Here is a 19,514-nt window from a genome sequence, read left to right as displayed (position 1 = left end):
TGCTAAGTAGGCTCATCAGCTAACGGCTGCTAGAAAGTTGAAACAGTTTCCAGACACATACGACAACCTGGCAATTTACGCAGACCTATCAGCATCCACAATGGCCAGGAGGAAAGAATTTGACACAGTTACAAAGTCGCTGAGACAAGACAATTTTTCATACCAATGGGGCTACCCTACTAAACTACTGGTGTGGAGAAAGTAGCAACACACTTGGGAACATATGCATTCAGTGAGAGGTGCTTACTCTGGAAACGGCCAACCCATCTCCTGGAACAGTTTGCGAGCAGTGGCGAAACCAGGGGCGGATCCAGGGGCGGATCCAGAACCTAATCTCGGGTGGGGCACTGGTAGATTATTTAAAGGAACAGTACAGGCACAATAAACACTAAAGCCCTATGTAGTGGTTATGGTGCCAGAAGTGCCATGGTGCCCCCCCAGAGTAAGTAGCCAAACTATTTCAGAACAGTTTGACAACTTACTTGGGGTCTTCCAGTATAAATCAAGGGGTGTATCAATTTTTTTTCACAAAAGTGTAGCCTGTCACACTGAAGAAGTTTCTGTGGACAATAAATGTAGGTTTATAAATTGGAGAGGTACGCTAAATAGTGTGGAATATACTTTGGCAAACGTTTACTCCCCTAACTCTGGGCAACTTCAGTTTTTGAAAACAATTGATAGTAGAGTTTCTAAAAATGCAAAAGGCAGAATGATTATAGGAGATACCAATTTTGTTCTAGACTGCGAAAGGGACATTGTCAGAGAAAATTAACGCGTTGTTAAAATTTACAATAGGGAAAGATTGGCTAACCAGTGCTCCAAATTTATTTTTTCACAAGGATTATTCGATTGTTGGCGCATATTACATGAAGGAGAGAGAGACTATACCTATCACTCGACCATATGTATAATATGTACTCTCGGATTGACATGTTCTTGGCAGGTGAGAGCAAAATTCTGTGCATTATAAGGTCCGATATTTTGGATGCTAACTGGTCTGATCATGCCCCCATAGTTATATTTGGAGGAGTCCTTCCAGTCGAATCCATGCAGATTCAGTGACCATTTAGTCACAGAGCTTGAAAATAAGACACTTGCTGAAAAGGAGTTTAATAACTATTTCAGGGAAAATTTGAATCTGAATTTACTTGTTACTTCATTATGGAACCAGGGCCGCCATCAGAAATTGTGGGGCCCCTAACACAGCTCAAGGTCTGGGCCCCCGGGTGCCCGCTTCCAAATCCCACCCACAGGAATACACACACACAGACACAAAAGGACACAGACACACACATACTAACAGACACAAATACTGAAACAGACATACACACATATAGATACATACACAGATACAGATACACTAAACACACACACACACACACACATACATACATACATACAGACATACATACATACAAACTGACATACAGACATACATACATACACATACATACATAATGGAATTCTTACTGATATACATACAGACATACACACACACACACACACACACAGATAGATAGATATATACATACACAGATACATACAGACATGCATGCATACTGACATACATACTGATAGATACATGCACACATACATGCACACACATTCATACTGACATACACACACACACACACACACACACACACCGAGACATACATACATACATACATACATACACACAGACATATATACATACTGACATACACACACACACACACATACAGATAGACACATACACACAGACATACTGACATACACACACATACATGCATGCCTACTGACATACATACTGACACAAACACAGACATATATACATACTGACACACACACAGACATACATGCATACTGACATACACACACACAGACATACATGCATACTGACATACATACACACATAGATACTGACACACACACACAGACATATATACATACTGAAATACACACACACATACATACAGACATACACACACACAGACATACATACTTGCAGACACATACACTTCATTTATTAGCCACCCTCCTCTTACCTTTAAGTTGCAGGAGGGTGGCTGGGGATGATGGGAGCGGATGCCACTGGTGTGGTGTCCTCTCCTGTCCTTTCCTCTCCCCCCCCCCCCCCCCCGCGGAGTAAGCTGGGAGGAAGTGACCGGCCATCACTTCCTCCCAGCAGCACTTGCGGTGCAGCCACAATTTTTTTTTAAAGGGCCCCGGTCGCGCAATTACACACCCGCAGCGCTGACCGGGCCCCTGAAAATATAGGGCCCATCGGGTGGCCCGTTATGGTTGTCACCCCGTGATATAAGATCACCAACATCACATAACATCACCAACATCACAAGACAGCTTTATGGAACGCTCATAAAGCTGTCTTGTGAGGACACTTTATACAAAGTGCTTCATATTTGAAGAAAATTAGATTGAAAAATTTAAGAATTGGAAAAAGAATTGTATAACTTAAATCTGGCAAACAAATTTGGCCCTTCCTCGCTCCTCGCTGTAATGATCCTTGATTTTAAAAATAAGATTAACACTCTTCAGTTCGAATACAAAGCCTTGATGGTAAAGAAATTAAAACTATTGGAAGAATTGGAAAAATAATTGTCTAACTTAAATCTGGCAAACAAATTTGGCCCTTCCTCGCTCCTCGCTGTAATGATCCTCGATTTTAAAAATAAGATTAACACTCTTCAGTTCGAATACACAGCCTTGATGGTAAAGAAAGTAAAACTATTTTTAGATTAAAGATAACAATGCCTCATCTTTGTTGGCCTCTAAATTATGCCACAGAATCTCCCAATCTAGAATTGAGCATTTAAAGGACCACTCTAGTGCCAGGAAAACATACTCGTTTTCCTGGCACTAGAGTACCCTGAGGGTGCCCCCACCCTCAGGGACCCCCTCCCGCCGGGCTCTGGAGAGAGGAAGGGGTTAAACTTACCTCTTTTTCCAGCGCCGGGCGGGGAGCTTTCCTCCTCCTCTCCATCTTGATCGCGACGTCATCGGCTGAATGCGCATGCGCGGCAGGAGCCGCGCTCGCATTCAGCCGGTCGCATAGGAAAGCATTTACAATGCTTTCCTATGGACGCTTGCGTGCTCTCACTGTGATTTTCACAGTGAGAAGCACGCAAGCGCCTCTAGCGGCTGTCAATGAGACAGCCACTAGAGGATTTGGAGGCTGGATTAACCCTCATTATAAACATAGCAGTTTCTCTGAAACTGCTATGTTTATAAAAAAAAAGGGTTAATCCTAGAGGTACCTGGCACCCAGACCACTTCATTAAGCTGAAGTCGTCTGGGTGCCTAGAGTGGTCCTTTAATTGATGACGAGTGAGTTAAGTTAACCACCCTGTTGAAATTAGCAATATGTTTGCAGACTATTATAAAAAAATTATACAATTTGGCCATTGATCCTAACATAACATCACCAACATCTGAAAAAATATGCTAATTTTTGGATAGGGTCCCTTTGAAACAAATTTCAACAGACAAATTGAACATACTAAATTCACCCATCTCTTCAACAGAAATTGTTGACGCTATGAATATGATCCCAACTGGCAAGGCCCCGGGTCCTGACGGGTTCACAATGTCATATTATAAATCTTTCTCTGGCCTTTTAACTCCGCACGTGACACAAGTATTTAATAATTATTGGAACACAGGAAAAATGCTGGGAGAGGTCTTAAACGTCCAAATAGTGACATTTCTTAAACCTGACAAAGCACCCATTGCGTGCTCAAATTTTCATCTCATCTCATTAATAAACAATGATACCGAAATATACTCTAAGATTCTGGCAAATAGACTAAATCAAATTCTCCCGTCCCTGATTGGCAAAGACCAGGTGGGCTTTATTGTAAATCGTCAGGCACCAAATGGCACGCGTCGTTTTAATATATTCCACCAAATTAGGATAAAGCGAATGCCTTCTCTGCTCCTCTCTTTATAAAAACGTAGAATGTGATGGCAAATAAGAACCATTCGGCCCATCTAGTCTGCCCAAATTTTCTAAATCTTTGGATGCGCAGAAGGCATTTGATAGAATTAATTGGCATTACCTTAGGAAAGTTCTGTCGCAATTCAATTTACCTGATCCTTTCATCAAGGCTGTGTTCGCATTATACGGTCAACCAATGGCAATAGTATCTGCAGCGGGATATATGTCAAATAATGTTATGCTATCTAATGGAACCAGACAGGGTTGTCTGTTGTCACTAGTGATGTCGCAAACATAAAATTTTCCATTCGCGAACGGCGAACGCGAACTTCCGCAAATGTTCGCAAACGGGCGAACCGCCATAGACTTCAATAGGCAGGCGAATTTTAAAACCCACATGGACTCTTTCTGGCCACAATAGTGATGGAAAAGTTGTTTCAAGAGGACTAAAACCTGGACTGTGGCATGCCGCAGGGGATCCATGGCAAAACTCCCATGGAAATTTACATAGTTGATGCAGAGTCTGCTTTTAATCCATAAAGGGCATAAATCACCTAACATTCCTAAATTGTTTGGAATAACGTGCTTTAAAACATCAGGTATGATGTTGTATCGATCAGGTAGTGTAAGGGTTACGCCCGCTTCACAGTGACAGACCAAACTCCCCGTTTAACGCACCGCAAACAACCGCAAACAGTCTATTTGCACAACCGCAAACTCCCCATTTGCACAAGGTTGGATACCAATCGATGGTTCGATATTCTGAGCCCTCTCTGATTTACTGTACACGACTATTCGATATTACCACAAATTTTATATAGCATTTTATGTTTGTTTGAGACCACCTTAAAAATATTGGATATCGCTAAAAATCATGATCACTATATACTTTCTGTACAAACCTCTAAAACGAACCAAACTACTCATCCATCCGCTATACCACTTTATCCCACCTAGAACTAGTGCCCAGTTAAAATACTTGACTCTTACTTACCCACACTTTAAAACCTGGACTGTGGCATGCCGGAGGGGGTTCCATGGCAAAACTCCCATGGAAAATTACATAGTTGATGCAGAGTCTGGTTTTAATCCATAAAGGGCATAAATCACCTAACATTCCTAAATTGTTTGGAATAACATGCTTTAAAACATCAGGTATGATGTTGTATTGATCAGGTAGTGTAAGGGTTACGCCCGCTTCACAGTGACAGACCAAACTCCCCGTTTAACGCACTGCAAACAACCGCAAACAGTCCATTTGCACAACCGCAATCTCCCCATTTGCACAAGGTTGGATACCAATCGATGGTTCGATATTCTGAGCCCTCTCTGATTTACTGTACACGACTATTCGATATTCCCACAAATTTTAAATAGCATTTTATGTTTGTTTGAGACCACCTTAAAAATATTGGATATCGCTAAAAATCATGATCGCTATATACTTTCTGTACAAACCTCTAAAACGAACCAAACTACTCATCCATCTGCTATACCACTTTATCCCACCTAGAACTAGTGCCCAGTTAAAATACTTGACTCTTACTTACCCACACTCAATCATGCCACACACATTTCACCACTACTCTCACTGAATCCCTCTGACTACGGCTAAATTCATCTTCTACATCAGAACACTACTCCTAAGATTGATTTGTATCCATGTCTCGGGTCTTTCATTTAGAATAGGGGCAGCTTTGGTCTCCTTCAACACTGACACTCCAGTGCATATTATTAAAAGATTGGGCAGATGGAAATCCTCAGTCTACAACCGATATATTCCTCATCCCGAGAAAGAAATGAGGAAAGCTTTTAAAAGTTTGGCTTTGTAAATTTGATGCAATAAGTGTGTTTTTCTTTAATACCTTTTCACCCTCTTTGCATGAACCCGATTTACATATATTACTAATATGTTTCTGAACATATATATTATATTATTCACTCACTCACTCACTCTCTGGGCCGGCCTAAGACATCATGCTGCCTAGGTCCATGATAAAAGACTATGGGGGATAATGTATAATAAACACAGGTTACTGGCTATGGGGGGGGGGGGGGGGGGGATAATGTATAATAAACACAGGTTACTGGCTATGGGAGGATAATGTATAATAAGCACAGGTTACTGGCTATGGGGGGATAATGTATATTAAACACAGGTTACTGGCTATGGGAGGATAATGTATATTAAACACAGGTTACTGGCTATGGGGGGATAATGTATATTAAACACAGGTTACTGGCTATGGGAGGATAATGTATAATAAACACAGGTTAGTGGCTATGGGGGGATAATGTATAATAAACACAGGTTACTGGCTATGGGGGGGATAATGTATAATAAACACAGGTTACTGGCTATGGGAGGGATAATGTATAATAAACACAGGTTACTGGCTATGGGAGGATAATGTATAATAAACACAGGTTACTGGCTATGGGGGGGATAATGTATAATAAGCACAGGTTACTGGCTATGGGAGGATAATGTATAATAAACACAGGTTACTGGCTATGGGAGGGATAATGTATAATAAACACAGGTTACTGGCTATGGGGGGGGATAATGTATAATAAACACAGGTTACTGGCTATGGGAGGGATAATGTATGATAAATGCAGGTTACTGGCTATGGGAGGGATAATGTATAATAAACACAGGTTACTGGCTATGGGGGGTAATGTATAATAAACACAGGTTACTGGCTATGGGGGGGTAATGTATGATAAACACAGGTTACTGGCTATGGGGGATAATGTATAATAAACACAGGTTACTGGCTATGGAGGGATAATGTATAATAAACACAGGTTACTGGCTATGGGAGGGATAATGTATAATAAACACAGGTTACTGGCTATGGGAGGATAATGTGTAACAAACACAGGTTACTGGCTATGGGGGGTAATGTATAATAAACACAGGTTACTGGTTGTGGGGGGATAATGTATAATAAACACAGGTTACTGGCTATGGGGGGTAATGTATAATAAACACAGGTTACTGGCTATGGGGGTAATGTATGATAAACACAGGTTACTGGCTATGGGGGGATAATGTATAATAAACACAGGTTACTGGCTATGGAGGGATAATGTATAATAAACACAGGTTACTGGCTATGGGAGGGATAATGTATAATAAACACAGGTTACTGGCTATGGGAGGATAATGTGTAACAAACACAGGTTACTGGCTATGGGGGGTAATGTATAATAAACACAGGTTACTGGTTGTGGGGGGATAATGTATAATAAACACAGGTTACTGGCTATGGGAGGATAATGTATAATAAACACAGGTTAGTGGCTATGGGGGGATAATGTATAATAAACACAGGTTACTGGCTATGGGGGGATATTGTATAATAAACACAGGTTACTGGCTATGGGAGGGATAATGTATAATAAACACAGGTTACTGGCTATGGGAGGATAATGTATAATAAACACAGGTTACTGGCTATGGGGGGATAATGTATAATAAGCACAGGTTACTGGCTATGGGAGGATAATGTATAATAAACACAGGTTACTGGCTATGGGAGGGATAATGTATAATAAACACAGGTTACTGGCTATGGGGGGATAATGTATAATAAACACAGGTTACTGGCTATGGGAGGGATAATGTATAATAAACACAGGTTACTGGCTATGGGAGGGATAATGTATAATAAACACAGGTTACTGGCTATGGGGGGGATAATGTATAATAAACACAGGTTACTGGCTATGGGGGGGATAATGTATAATAAACACAGGTTACTGGCTATGGGGGGATAATGTATAATAAACACAGGTTACTGGCTATGGGGGGGGATAATGTATAATAAACACAGGTTACTGGCTATGGGGGGATAATGTATAATAAACACAGGTTACTTGCTATGGGGGGATAATGTATAATAAACACAGGTTACTGGCTATGGGGGGATAATGTATAATAAACACAGGTTGCTGGCTATAGGGGGGATAATGTATAGTAAACACATGTTACTGGCTATGGGGGGTTAATGTATGATAAACACAGGTTACTGGCTATGGGGGGATAATGTATAATAAACACAGGTTAGTGGCTATGGGGGGATAATGTATAATAAACACAGGTTACTGGCTATGGGAGGGATAATGTATAATAAACACAGGTTACTGGCTATGGGGGGGATAATGTATAATAAACACAGGTTACTGGCTATGGGAGGATAATGTGTAACAAACACAGGTTACTGGCTATGGGGGGTAATGTATAATAAACACAGGTTACTGGTTGTGGGGGGATAATGTATAATAAACACAGGTTACTGGTTGTCTATGGAACTGTTTTGGGCAGGAAAATGTTCTTGCGGTCGGTCATAAAGGACTTCCACCTTACTTTTTAACCTTCGGATGGAATTGGCTGAATTTTGGATACCATATATACTCGAGTATAAGTCAACCCGAATATAAGTCGAGACCTCTAATTTTACCCCAAAAAACTGGGAAAACTTATTGACTCGAGTATAAGACTAGGGTGGGAAATGCAGCAGCTACTGGTAAATTTCTAAATAAAATTATATCCCAAAAAAATTATATTAATTGAATATTTATTTACAGTGTAATGTGCAGTGTGTGTGTGCATGAGTGCAGTGTGTGTATGAGTGCAGTGTGTGTATGAGTGTGTATGATGCAGTGTGTGTGTGTGTGATGTGCAGAGTGTGTTTGTGTATGTGATGCAGAGCCTTGGTGGGGGGTGGGCATTTTTATTATTATTATTTTTTTTAATTATTATTTAATTTATTTTTTTTCTGTTATATTAATATTTTTTATTGTTATTATTTTTAATATTATTATTTTATTATTATTTAAATTTGTATTCGTCCCCCCCTCCCTGCTTGTTAGCTGTCAGGGAGGGGGGCTCTCATTCACTGGTGGTCCAGTGGATTGGGCTGTGGTAGGAGGGGGCTGGCAGGAAGCTGTTACTTGCCTTTCCTGCAGCTCCTGTCAGCTCCCTTCTCTCACCTGCGGTCCGTGCAGCTCCCTTCTCCTCCAGTGTAAATCATGCGGCCGCGCGGAGCGTTGCCATGGCAATGCTCTGACCCCGCAGCTCTCGCGAGATTTACAGTGGAGGAGAAGGGAGCTGCGCGGACCGGAGGAGAGAGAAGGGAGCTGAAAGGAGCTGCTGTGAATGTAAGTTACAGCTCTCTGCCAGCCCCAAACAGGACCGCCAGGCTTGTAATGAGCCCAGCAGTCCTGGTCTGTATTATGGCAATGTAAGTTGCCATAATACAGACATTGACTCGAGTATAAGTCGAGTTGGGGTTTTTCAGCACAAAAAATGTGCTGAAAAACTCGACTTATACTCGAGTATATATGGTATGTTTGTAAATAAAGTGTGCTGAGTTTTTATGAAGATTGAATGTATATTTTTTTTAAGTTACAGTGTATGTGTAAAATGTATATTTTTCCTGCCTGTGATAATTACATTAACCCATTGTGTTCAGTAATTATATCACAGGCAGAGGGGAGGATTTTGTGTGTAATTGATGTGATTGAGTGTTTGTACTGTATACTACGTGTTTATTGGTTATTCTGCAAAACCCTGTGGGCGGTCCTGTATGTGTAAGACCTCCATAAAAGAAGGCCCTTTGGTGCTAATTAAACACAGTTCTTCTTGACCCTCAACACGTAGTCTTGTCTCGTGATTGGAGGGGACAGCTATATTCACACTGGGGATGGCTATGCTCTGCATACTCCCCTGAGCTTTAATCACTTAGCTCTTTTAAGAGCTTGTTCCATATATGCTCTCCTGGAGGAGAGGTCTTTCCACATGGTCCTGGAGGACAGAAGCTGATCCAGGGTGGACAGAAGACGGCGAGACTCCAGTTAAGCTACGGCAGTTGTAGAGTCTGCGGTGGTTGTGGTGTCCGGTGCGGTGCTTGTGGTCCTCAGCGCAGGCTAGGAAGTGCCCATCAATGGAAGGTACTCGGTTCTTGCTCCTCACTGCTCCCTCGCACCGTCTGTATTGAAGCCGGACGCCAGAATATGACGTCATATTCCGGCACCCGGCATCACTAAACTGCGCGCGACCCCAGGGAATGATGTGAGTTAGTGTGTTTATGTCTGTCAATGTGTGTGTATGTCTGTCAGTGTGTGTATGTCAGTGAGTGTCTGTCAGTGTGTCTGTCTGTATGTCTGAGTGTGTGTGCCTCTGTCAGTGAGTGTGTGTCTGTGTGTGTGTGTCTGTCTGTATGTCTGAGTGTGTGTGCCTCTGTCAGTGTGTGTGTATTTCTGTCTGTGTGTATGTCTGTGTGTGTGTATGTATAAGCCTCTGTCAGTAAGTGTGTGTCAGTCAGTGTTTTGATGGCCGCAGCTGGACAGTGGAGTACCTGGAGGTGCACGGAGGCACGCCACATCACATTCCGACGTGAAGTCCACGTGCTCCACCTTCACAGGGTTTCAAGAAGTAGCGGGAGTATCTGCTTTGGCACATGGTGCGGACGGTGCCTTTTGGGGAATACCAGAGGCTGGCAGCGGCAAGGTAAGTGGAGCCTGCTTGTTGGCTAGAGGGGGGTGTTGGGATTTAGTAGAGGGAGAAGGACTGGGATTTAGTTGAGGGGGAAACTAGGATTTAGTATATGGGGGGGACTGGGATTTAGTAGAGGGGGTGCGGTATAAAAATAAACCTACGTTTCTATGGAAATGTAAGTGGGTTTTTTTGGCGGCCCACATAAACTTAAGCTTTGTTTATGTGGCCCGTGCTAGACTTTGAGTTTGACATGCTTGGTCTAAAACAATTGGTGCAGCGGCGTACATACCGCGGTCGCAGGGGTCGCAGCTGCGACCAGGGCCCGTCACTCCAGGGGGCCAGGCCCCCCTGTGACCGGGTGCCTGCCGCCAGGTGTTGTGGCCCCGGCCGCACAGTGTAATTGCCGAGGCCGCAGGTGAACGGGCCCATTGGGTGGCCCTGTTAAGGCCACACGATGGAAATGAAGATCATCATCAGAGTGGGCCCGGTAACATCGCGACCGGGCCCCCTGTGATCACATCACATGCTGGGAGGAAGTGACTGCCACAGTCACTCCTCCCAGCAACCACCAGGAGCCACGCGGGAGGAAGCCATGGGAACTCTGACTCCCATCAACCTGAGCCACCACTGGACCCCAGGGAAGCCACCTCCTGCACCTCAAAGGTAGGTAATGGCTATAATATTTTGCATGTGTGTGTGTTAGTGTATGTGTGTGTCTCTGTGTATGTGTCTGTATGCAGGGCCGCCATCAGGGCATGACAACCGCAACGGTTGTCATGGGCCCGGCGGTCCTGGGGGGCCCGGACTGCTCAAGTCGTCCGGGCCCCACATTCAGTGGGTACATACCGGGTCGCAGGGGGCCCTGCGACCCCGGTATGTACCCACTGGGCCAGCCTCTTCTCCTGGGGGGCCCAGTAGCCGGTCACCTCGGGGCCCCCCAGAGGCTGGCCCTGCTGACACCAGGCGGGCGCGCGAGGGAGCACTCTCCTCTGAGTGCTTCCTCTTCAGCTCCCTCGCGCACCGTACTGATGCCGGAGCCGGAAGATGACGTCATCTTCCGGCTCCGGCATCAGTACGCGGCGCGCGAGGGAGCTGAAGAGGAAGCACTCAGCCAGGGAGAGTGCTCCCTCGCGCGCCCGCCGGGTGTCAGGGAGAAATTTGAGTGAGTGGGGGTGGGGGAGAGGGAGGGAGACATTTGAGTGAGTGGGGGTGGGGGAGAGGGAGGGAGAAATTTGAGTGAGTGGGGGTGAGGGAGAGGGAGGGAGAAATTTGAGTGAGTGGGGGTAGGGGAGAGGGAGGGAGAAATTTGAGTGAGTGGTGTGGGGGAGAGGGAGGGAGAAATTTGAGTGAGTGGGGGTGGGGGAGAGGGAGGGAGAAATTTGAGAGAGTGGGTTGGGGGACAGGGAGGGAGACATTTGAGTGAGTGGGGGTGGGGGGGAGGGAGGGAGAAATTTGAGTGAGTGGGGTGGGGGAGAGGAAGGGAGAAATTTGAGTGAGTGGGGTGGGGTGGGGGAGAGGGAGGGAGACATTTGAGTGAGTGGGGGTGGGGGAGAGGGAGGGAGAAATTTGAGTGAGTGGGTTGGGGGAGAGGGAGGGAGAAATTTGAGTGAGTGGGGTGGGGGAGAGGGAGGGAGAAATTTGAGTGAGTGGGGTGGGGTGGGGGAGAGGGAGGGAGACATTTGAGTGAGTGGGGGTGGGGGAGAGGGAGGGAGAAATTTGAGTGAGTGGGTTGGGGAGAGGGAGGGAGAAATTTGAGTGAGTGGGGGTGGGGGAGAGGGAGGGAGAAATTTGAGTGAGTGGGGGTGGGGGGGAGGGAGGGAGAAATTTGAGTGAGTGGGGTGGGGGAGAGGAAGGGAGAAATTTGAGTGAGTGGGGTGGGGTGGGGGAGAGGGAGTGAGAAATTTGAGTGAGTGGGGGTGGGGGAGAGGGAGGGAGAAATTTGAGTGAGTGGGTTGGGGGAGAGGGAGGGAGAAATTTGAGTGAGTGGGGGTGGGGGGGAGGGAGAAATTTGAGTGAGTGGGGTGGGGGAGAGGAAGGGAGAAATTTGAGTGAGTGGGGGTGGGGGGAGAGGGAGGGAGAAATTTGATTGAGTGGGGTGGGGGTGAGGGAGGGAGAAATTTGAGTGAGTGGGGGTGGGGGGGAGGGAGGGAGAAATTTGAGTGAGTGGGGTGGGGGAGAGGAAGGGAGAAATTTGAGTGAGTGGGGGTGGGGGAGAGGGAGGGAGAAATTTGATTGAGTGGGGTGGGGGAGAGAGGGAGGGAGAAATTTGAGTGAGTGGGGGTGGGGGGAGGGAGAAATTTGAGTGAGTGGGGTGGGGGAGAGGGAGGGAGAAATTTGAGTGAGTGGGGTGGGGGAGAGGGAGGGAGAAATTTGAGTGAGTGTGGGGGAGAGGGAGGAAATTTGAGTGAGTGGGGGTGGGGGAGAGGGAGGGAAATTTGAGTGAGTGGGGTGGGGGAGAGGGAGGGAGAAATTTGAGTGAGTGGGGGTGGGGGAGAGGGAGGGAGAAATTTGAGTGAGTGGGGTGGGGGAGAGGGAGGGGGAAATTTGAGTGAGTGGGGTGGGGGAGAGGGAGGGAGAAATTTGAGTAAGTGGGGTGGGGGAGAGGGAGGGAGAATTTGATTGAGTGTGGGGGGGGAGAGGGAGGACATTTGAGTGGGTGGGGGTGGGGGTAGGGGGGAGAGGGAGGACATTTGAGTGGGTGGGTGGGGGGGGAGAGGGAGGAAATTTGAGTGGGGGGAGAGGGAGGAAATTTGAGTGAGTGGAGGGAGAGGGAGGAAATTTGAGTGAGTGGGGGTGGGGGGGAGGGAGGAAATTTGAGTGAGTGGGGGTGGAGGAGGGGGAGAGGGAGGGAGGAAATTTGAATGAGTGGGGGGGAGAGGGAGGGAAGGGAGGAAATTTGAGGGGGGGGAGGAAGGGAGGAAATTTTTGGGGGGGGGAAGGAAATTTGAGGGAAGGGAGGAAATTTGAGGGAGGGGGGAGAGGAAGGGAGGAAATTTGAGGGGGGAGAGGAAGGAAATTTGAGGGGGAGAGGAAGGAAATTTGAGGGGGGAGGGAGGAAGGAAATTTAAGGGGGAGAGGAAGGAAATTGGAGGGGGGAGAGGAAGGAAATTGGAGGGGGGGGAAGAAGGAAATTGACGGGGGTAGGGGCAGAGATTGACATCCATCACACACACACACAATGCACCCCTCGCACACAGAAAAACACACAATGCATTACACACAGACACACATACACAAGCAATGCATCCCTTACACACAGCAACACACACTGCATCCCTTACAGACACACACACTGCATCCCATACATACACAAACTCGCCTTGCAGCCCTTACACATACAAACACAGATTCACACAATGCATTCCTTACACACATCAGGACACCCCCACACACACACACACACACACCCCTGTGAACAAACTCATTGGTGGAACATGAAGGTGGACCCTGGGACCCAGACCTTGAGCTGTGTAAAGGGCCCAGAACATTGATTTTTGTGACCACAGTTACAAACCGCCTCCAGAGAGCCTGTTCTACACCAGACCAGTGGAGCCAGACGGCAGCTGAAGCCATCATCCTCATCTGGTTGTAAGTAGGCAATCTAGTATATTATTCGTGGCACTAATCTCTAATTTACCTCACATTAAAGGGACACTATAGTCCCCAGAACACTGCAGCTTAATGTAGTGGTTCTGGTGTCTATAGCCTGTCCCTGCAGGCCTTTTATTGTAAACACGGCGGCACTGCAGCACTGTGTTAGTTAACATGGCAGATCATATGGGTGGGACACTGTGATGTCACATGGGGGGCGGCAAACTTAACTTTTGCCTAGGGCGGCAAAAATCCTTGCACCGGCCCTGCAGACACTGCATCACTGTGGGCGGACTCAGGGGGGGGAGGGGACTCGGGTGCAGGAGCCGGGGGGCCCAGACCTTGAGCTGTGTCAGGGGCCCCACAATTTCTGATGGCAGCCCTGTCTGTATGTATCTGTGTGTGTGTCTGTATGTATGTGTGTCTATGTGTGTCTCTGTATGTGTGTCTGTGTCTATGTATGTGTGTCTATGTAAGTCTGTATTTATCTGTGTGTGTCTGTATGTCTCTGTATGTGTTTCTGTATGTATGTGTCTGTATGTGTGTGTCTGTGTCTATTTATGTGTCTGTATGTATCTGTGTGTGTGTCTATGTATGTGTCTGTGTGTATGTGTCTGTATGTATGTGTGTATGTGTATGTATGTATGTGTCTGTACGTATGTGTGTGTGTGTGTGTGTGTGTATGGGGTGGCGGTTGGGTGGGGGGTGGTCCCATGGATTGTGTGTACGCCACTGAATAGGCGCACAAATAGCTAAACCTAAGAAAGAACTGCAGACTACTGAACGCCATCTAAAGAAATGAGAATAATAGAATTACTGCCAGGGGTATAAGACAGGTAAACTTAGCACAGAAACTCAAAACTATATATTTGCAGATAAAAATTTCCCTCATCATAAAAGACAAAAAACACAAAAGGAAGAAGAAAACATATAGGAAACCCTCATAAAAAAAAGGTGTGATCTATTTGTAACTAGGTGAAAGTTGTTATTAATGTTTAGGGGATTGTATAACTAATTAGAACAATATTAGATAGCTCTTCCAATTCCCTAGAGTAAACATATAATGGTTATGTATTAATTTTGGGCAAATAGGTATCTCTGAATGGGGAGCAATGAGTAAATCCAAAAATCAAGTTAGGTTAACTGCTCCTTTTGGTTTATTTATTCCTAACCTCCAAGAGGCTGTAAACTAAATTTCACAGGTTTTGTAAACCTTTTCTTTAGAAGTTGCACTACCGCCAAAAATGAGTAGCAAAAGAACGTCAAGCAGAGTAACATAGGTCAGTGAGATGGTAAATAATCATAATGAAAACAATCAGATATAGCAAATGCATTAGATATAGCTAAATCAACTGCTTGGTACATTGATAGGCACCAACCCACTTGTGCGCTTCAGAATAGCAAGGAAAACTGCAGTAGTAGATGCCTGAAAAATGCTTGCAGTTTTGATGAATAAGGTTTTCAACAACATCCTGCATTGTGTAGGCAAAAAAAAAAAAAGATTAACCTTGCATTCCAGAGAGAACCCCACACTAACCTCTAAACACAGGATGATTAATATTAATACATTTCAAGAACAGAGTGGGTCTATTTTCACTTTGCAAAAAAGCACCCCCCAGGTATTGAGATCCCCCCCCCCAAAAAAAAAAAAAACTAACTATGATCAAAGGTAAGTGGCATGGGAGGGATCATAATCAGTAAGATATAAGAAAAGAACAAACTAAAGAAATACAACTGCCAGAGCCACTTGAAAGATAACCTGTCATTTCTCAAGATTGCACCCTATGTCCTATATTTAACAAAATATGTATTTATAAGGTGTGAAAACATTAGATGTATAAAGAACATCTCTTCATCCGGCAGCATCTCCATCATAGCTTCTTGTCAATCATGGTTAGAATGTCTGTCCTTTGCATCTGGCAGTCATCATACAGAAAGTCAGAAGAGAAATGAAAATGTATCTATTTAACCCCTTAAGGACACATGACATGTGTGACATGTTATGATTCCCTTTTATTCCAGAAGTTTGGTCCTTAAGGGGTTAACCTTCCTTGCTTTGAGCTGTTCCCTGGCATTGACTGGCCTGTACTGGATTATTTTTGCTAAATACGTAATATAAAAAATAAAAGAGAAAAAAGAAAAAAGAGAAAAAGAGTACCGCATGAAAAAAGTTAATACAAGTTCTAAGTCATTTTAAATGTTTTATTCTCTCGTGTAATATTCAGAGGTGATAGTTCCCCTTTTAATGTTTGCCCGAGGAAAGGAAACTGTAATTTTCTAAAGCATACCATTTAATACATGCATTAAGAATGTATAGCTGGGAACTAAGCTCTTGAATTTATTGATATGAGCAGCCAAGTGCAAGTAGCAGATATAGTCTGAGGTGTATCTAATGTGGTTAAATCAAATGTTTAAAAAATCCTTTGGAATTGCATTTTATCGTGCTTCAGGGAACATACCATGTCTAATTAACCAATGAGTTTTATAATAATGCCATGTTCTTATTTAGCAAAATCACTCACAATACATGAATCCAATTAAATACGCAATTCACTAACAGAAAATGCGTAATTTGAACAAACTGAACATGAGAGCCATGGCAAAGCCTCTCCAGAGAAGATACCCAGAGACTGAAGGTTTCTTTGCATCCAAAGCAGAGTGAACTTGATTTAAATCTCAAGTTGGTAAGACTCATGATTTTTAAACGTAAGGAATCATTCTTACTGGTTGTTAAAATCTTGAATATTTGCAACCAGATTTAATATTTAGAATAACTTTTCCGATTAGCTTAAAGGGATACTATAATCACCAGAACAACTACAGCTTATTGAATTTGTTCAGGCTTTTTGCTGTAAACACTGTCAAAGATGCAGTGTTTACATTACAGCCTAGTGATAACTTCACTGGCCACTCCTCAGATGGCTGTTAGAGATCCTTCCTGGGTCATGGCTGCCTAAATTGCATCCAAACATTCAGTATCTCCTCCCTTTGTATGCTGGGCCGGTGCAAGGATTTTTGCCGCCCTAGGCAAAATAAAGATTTGCCCCCCCCCCCCTGTTGTGTGTAAGGGATGCATTGTGTGAATCTGTGTTTGTATGCATAAGGAATGCAAAGTGTGTATGTAAGGGATGCAGTGTGTGTGTAAGAGAAGCAATGTGTTTCTGTGTGTGTGTAAGAGAAGCAGTGTGTGTAAGGGATGCATCATGTGTTTCTGTGTATATGTGCAAAGGATGCATTGTCTTTACGTGTAAGGGTTGCAGTGTGTGTGTGTGTGTGTGTGTGTGTGTGTGTAATGGATGCATTGTGTGTTTCTCTGTGTGTAAGGGAAGCATGTTGTGTTTCAGTGTGTATAGGGAATGATTTGTGTGTGTGTGTGTGTGTGTGTGTGTAGTGTGAAAGAGCTCCCTGCCCTGCCCCCTGTCCTATAGAGCTCTCCCTTCCATCCCTTAGAGATCTCCCCTGCCCCTTAGTGGTCTTTCCTCTCGCCCCCACCTCCCTTAGTGGTCTCCTTTTCTCCCCGACTTTCCATTAGTGATCTCTCGTCTCCCCCCACCCTTCCCTAGTGGTCTATCCTCCACCCCCCTCCCCTCCCTTAGCAGTCTCTCCTCCCCCCCCCCTTCCCCTAATGGTCTCTCGTCTCTCCACCATCCCTCCCTCCTTTAGTGGTCTCTCCCTCCCCCAAGTTCTCCTCATCTCCCCCCCCCATGTTCTCCTCTTATTCCCCCCTCCCTGTGTTCTCCTCTTCTTCTCCCACCTGTAAACTTCTCTTCTCCCCCCTCCATGTAATCTTCTCTTCTTCTCCCCTCCCCCCTGTAATTTTCTTTTCTTCTCCCCCTTCCCTCCCTGTAATCTCTTCTCCTCCTCCTCCCCTAATCTTCTCTTGTCCCCCCCTCCCGGTAATCTTCTCCCCCCCATAATCTTTTCTTCTTCTCCCCCCCTGTAACTTTCTCCACTCCCCCCTCCCTCCCTGTAATCTTCTCTTCTTCTCCCCCTCCCTCCAATCTTCTCCACTCCCCCCTCATTCCCTGTAATCTTCTCTTCTTCTCCCTCCAATCTTCTCCACTCCCCCCTCCCTGTTATATTGTCCCCCCTCCCTCCCTGTAATATTGTTCCCCCCTCCATCCCTGTAATATTGTTCCCCCCTCCATCCCTGTAATATTGTTCCCCCCCCTCCATCCCTGTAATATTGTTCCCCCCTCCCTCCCTGTAATATTGTTCCCCCTTCCCTCCCTGTAATATTGTTGCCCCCCTTCCTCCCTGTAATATTGTTCCCCCCTCCCTCCCTGTAATATTGTTCCCCTCCCCTTCCCTGTAATATTGTTCCCCTCCCCTGTAGCGTGGCCGAGCTCCTCTCCGGTCCGCGACCCGCCCGGACTGACAGGAAGCGCACACACTTCCTGTCAGTCCGGGCCGGTCGTGGACCAGAGAGGAGCTCGGCCGCGCTACAGGGAAGGGGAGATGAGGCAGTGCGGCAGCCGCCTGAGCGCTCTCTATAGAGCGCTCAGGCAGCTGTGGCATTTAAAGGGCCGGCGATGGGGGCGCAGGGCGCCCCCTCCTGTATGGCGCCCAAGGCGGCTGCCTAATTCGCCTTATAGGAAGCTCCGGCCCTGTTTGCATGCAGACACTGAACTTTCCTCATAGAGATTAATTGATTCAATTAATTTCTATGAGGAGATGCTGATTGGCCAGGGCTGTGTTTGAATCATGCTGGCTCTGCCCCTGATCTGCCTCTGTCAGTCTCAGCCAATCGTAGAGGGAAGCACTGTGATTGGATCAGGCTACCACTTCTGATGTCAGCAGACTGCTTGTTTTTCTGAGTCCAACAGCATGCAGAGTTACAGCTTCAGGCTTGAATATAGTAAGATTTTTACTATATTTATGGAGGCATGAGGGGCTAGATGGTGATTTTAACACTATAGGGTCAAGAATACATGTTTGTGTTCCTGACCCTATAGTGATCCTTTAACCATTATATGAGAACTGATTTTGTTATATACCATTAGAATGCATAGGTGGGTAATGATGACATATCTGGAGAACTTAAAACAATGGGATTATGGTCTTTTTCTTTAATTTGTCTATTTTATTACATTTTTGCTGTGAAAAAGTGCATGTTATCTCTGCAGACTTAAGTTCATTTAATATTGGATCCCTTCACCTAAAATGTAAATATTGCATGAATATACAGACTACATAACTGATTCATATTTAATGTTAACCTTTTCACTACACTGTATCATAAACAGAAAACTCTCTCTAGATTAATTTTTGTCCTTCAAAAAGCATTATATTAAAAATAAAAAAATAAAATAAAAATCTAATAAAGAAAACAAAATACAATTTATCTTTATCCACCCTGGTGACAAGAAGTTATCAAATTCAGAGGATCTAGTAGTTCATGTACCCTCCCCCTCCCCCTGAAAAACATGTTGAGAAACGCGTGTCACTTTCAGGCCTTTTGAATGAACTAAGCCATAA

Source organism: Pelobates fuscus, chromosome 8 (genome assembly GCF_036172605.1).
Source record: "Pelobates fuscus isolate aPelFus1 chromosome 8, aPelFus1.pri, whole genome shotgun sequence".
Lineage (NCBI taxonomy): Eukaryota > Metazoa > Chordata > Amphibia > Anura > Pelobatidae > Pelobates > Pelobates fuscus.
Note: the sequence above shows the minus strand (reverse complement) of the source record.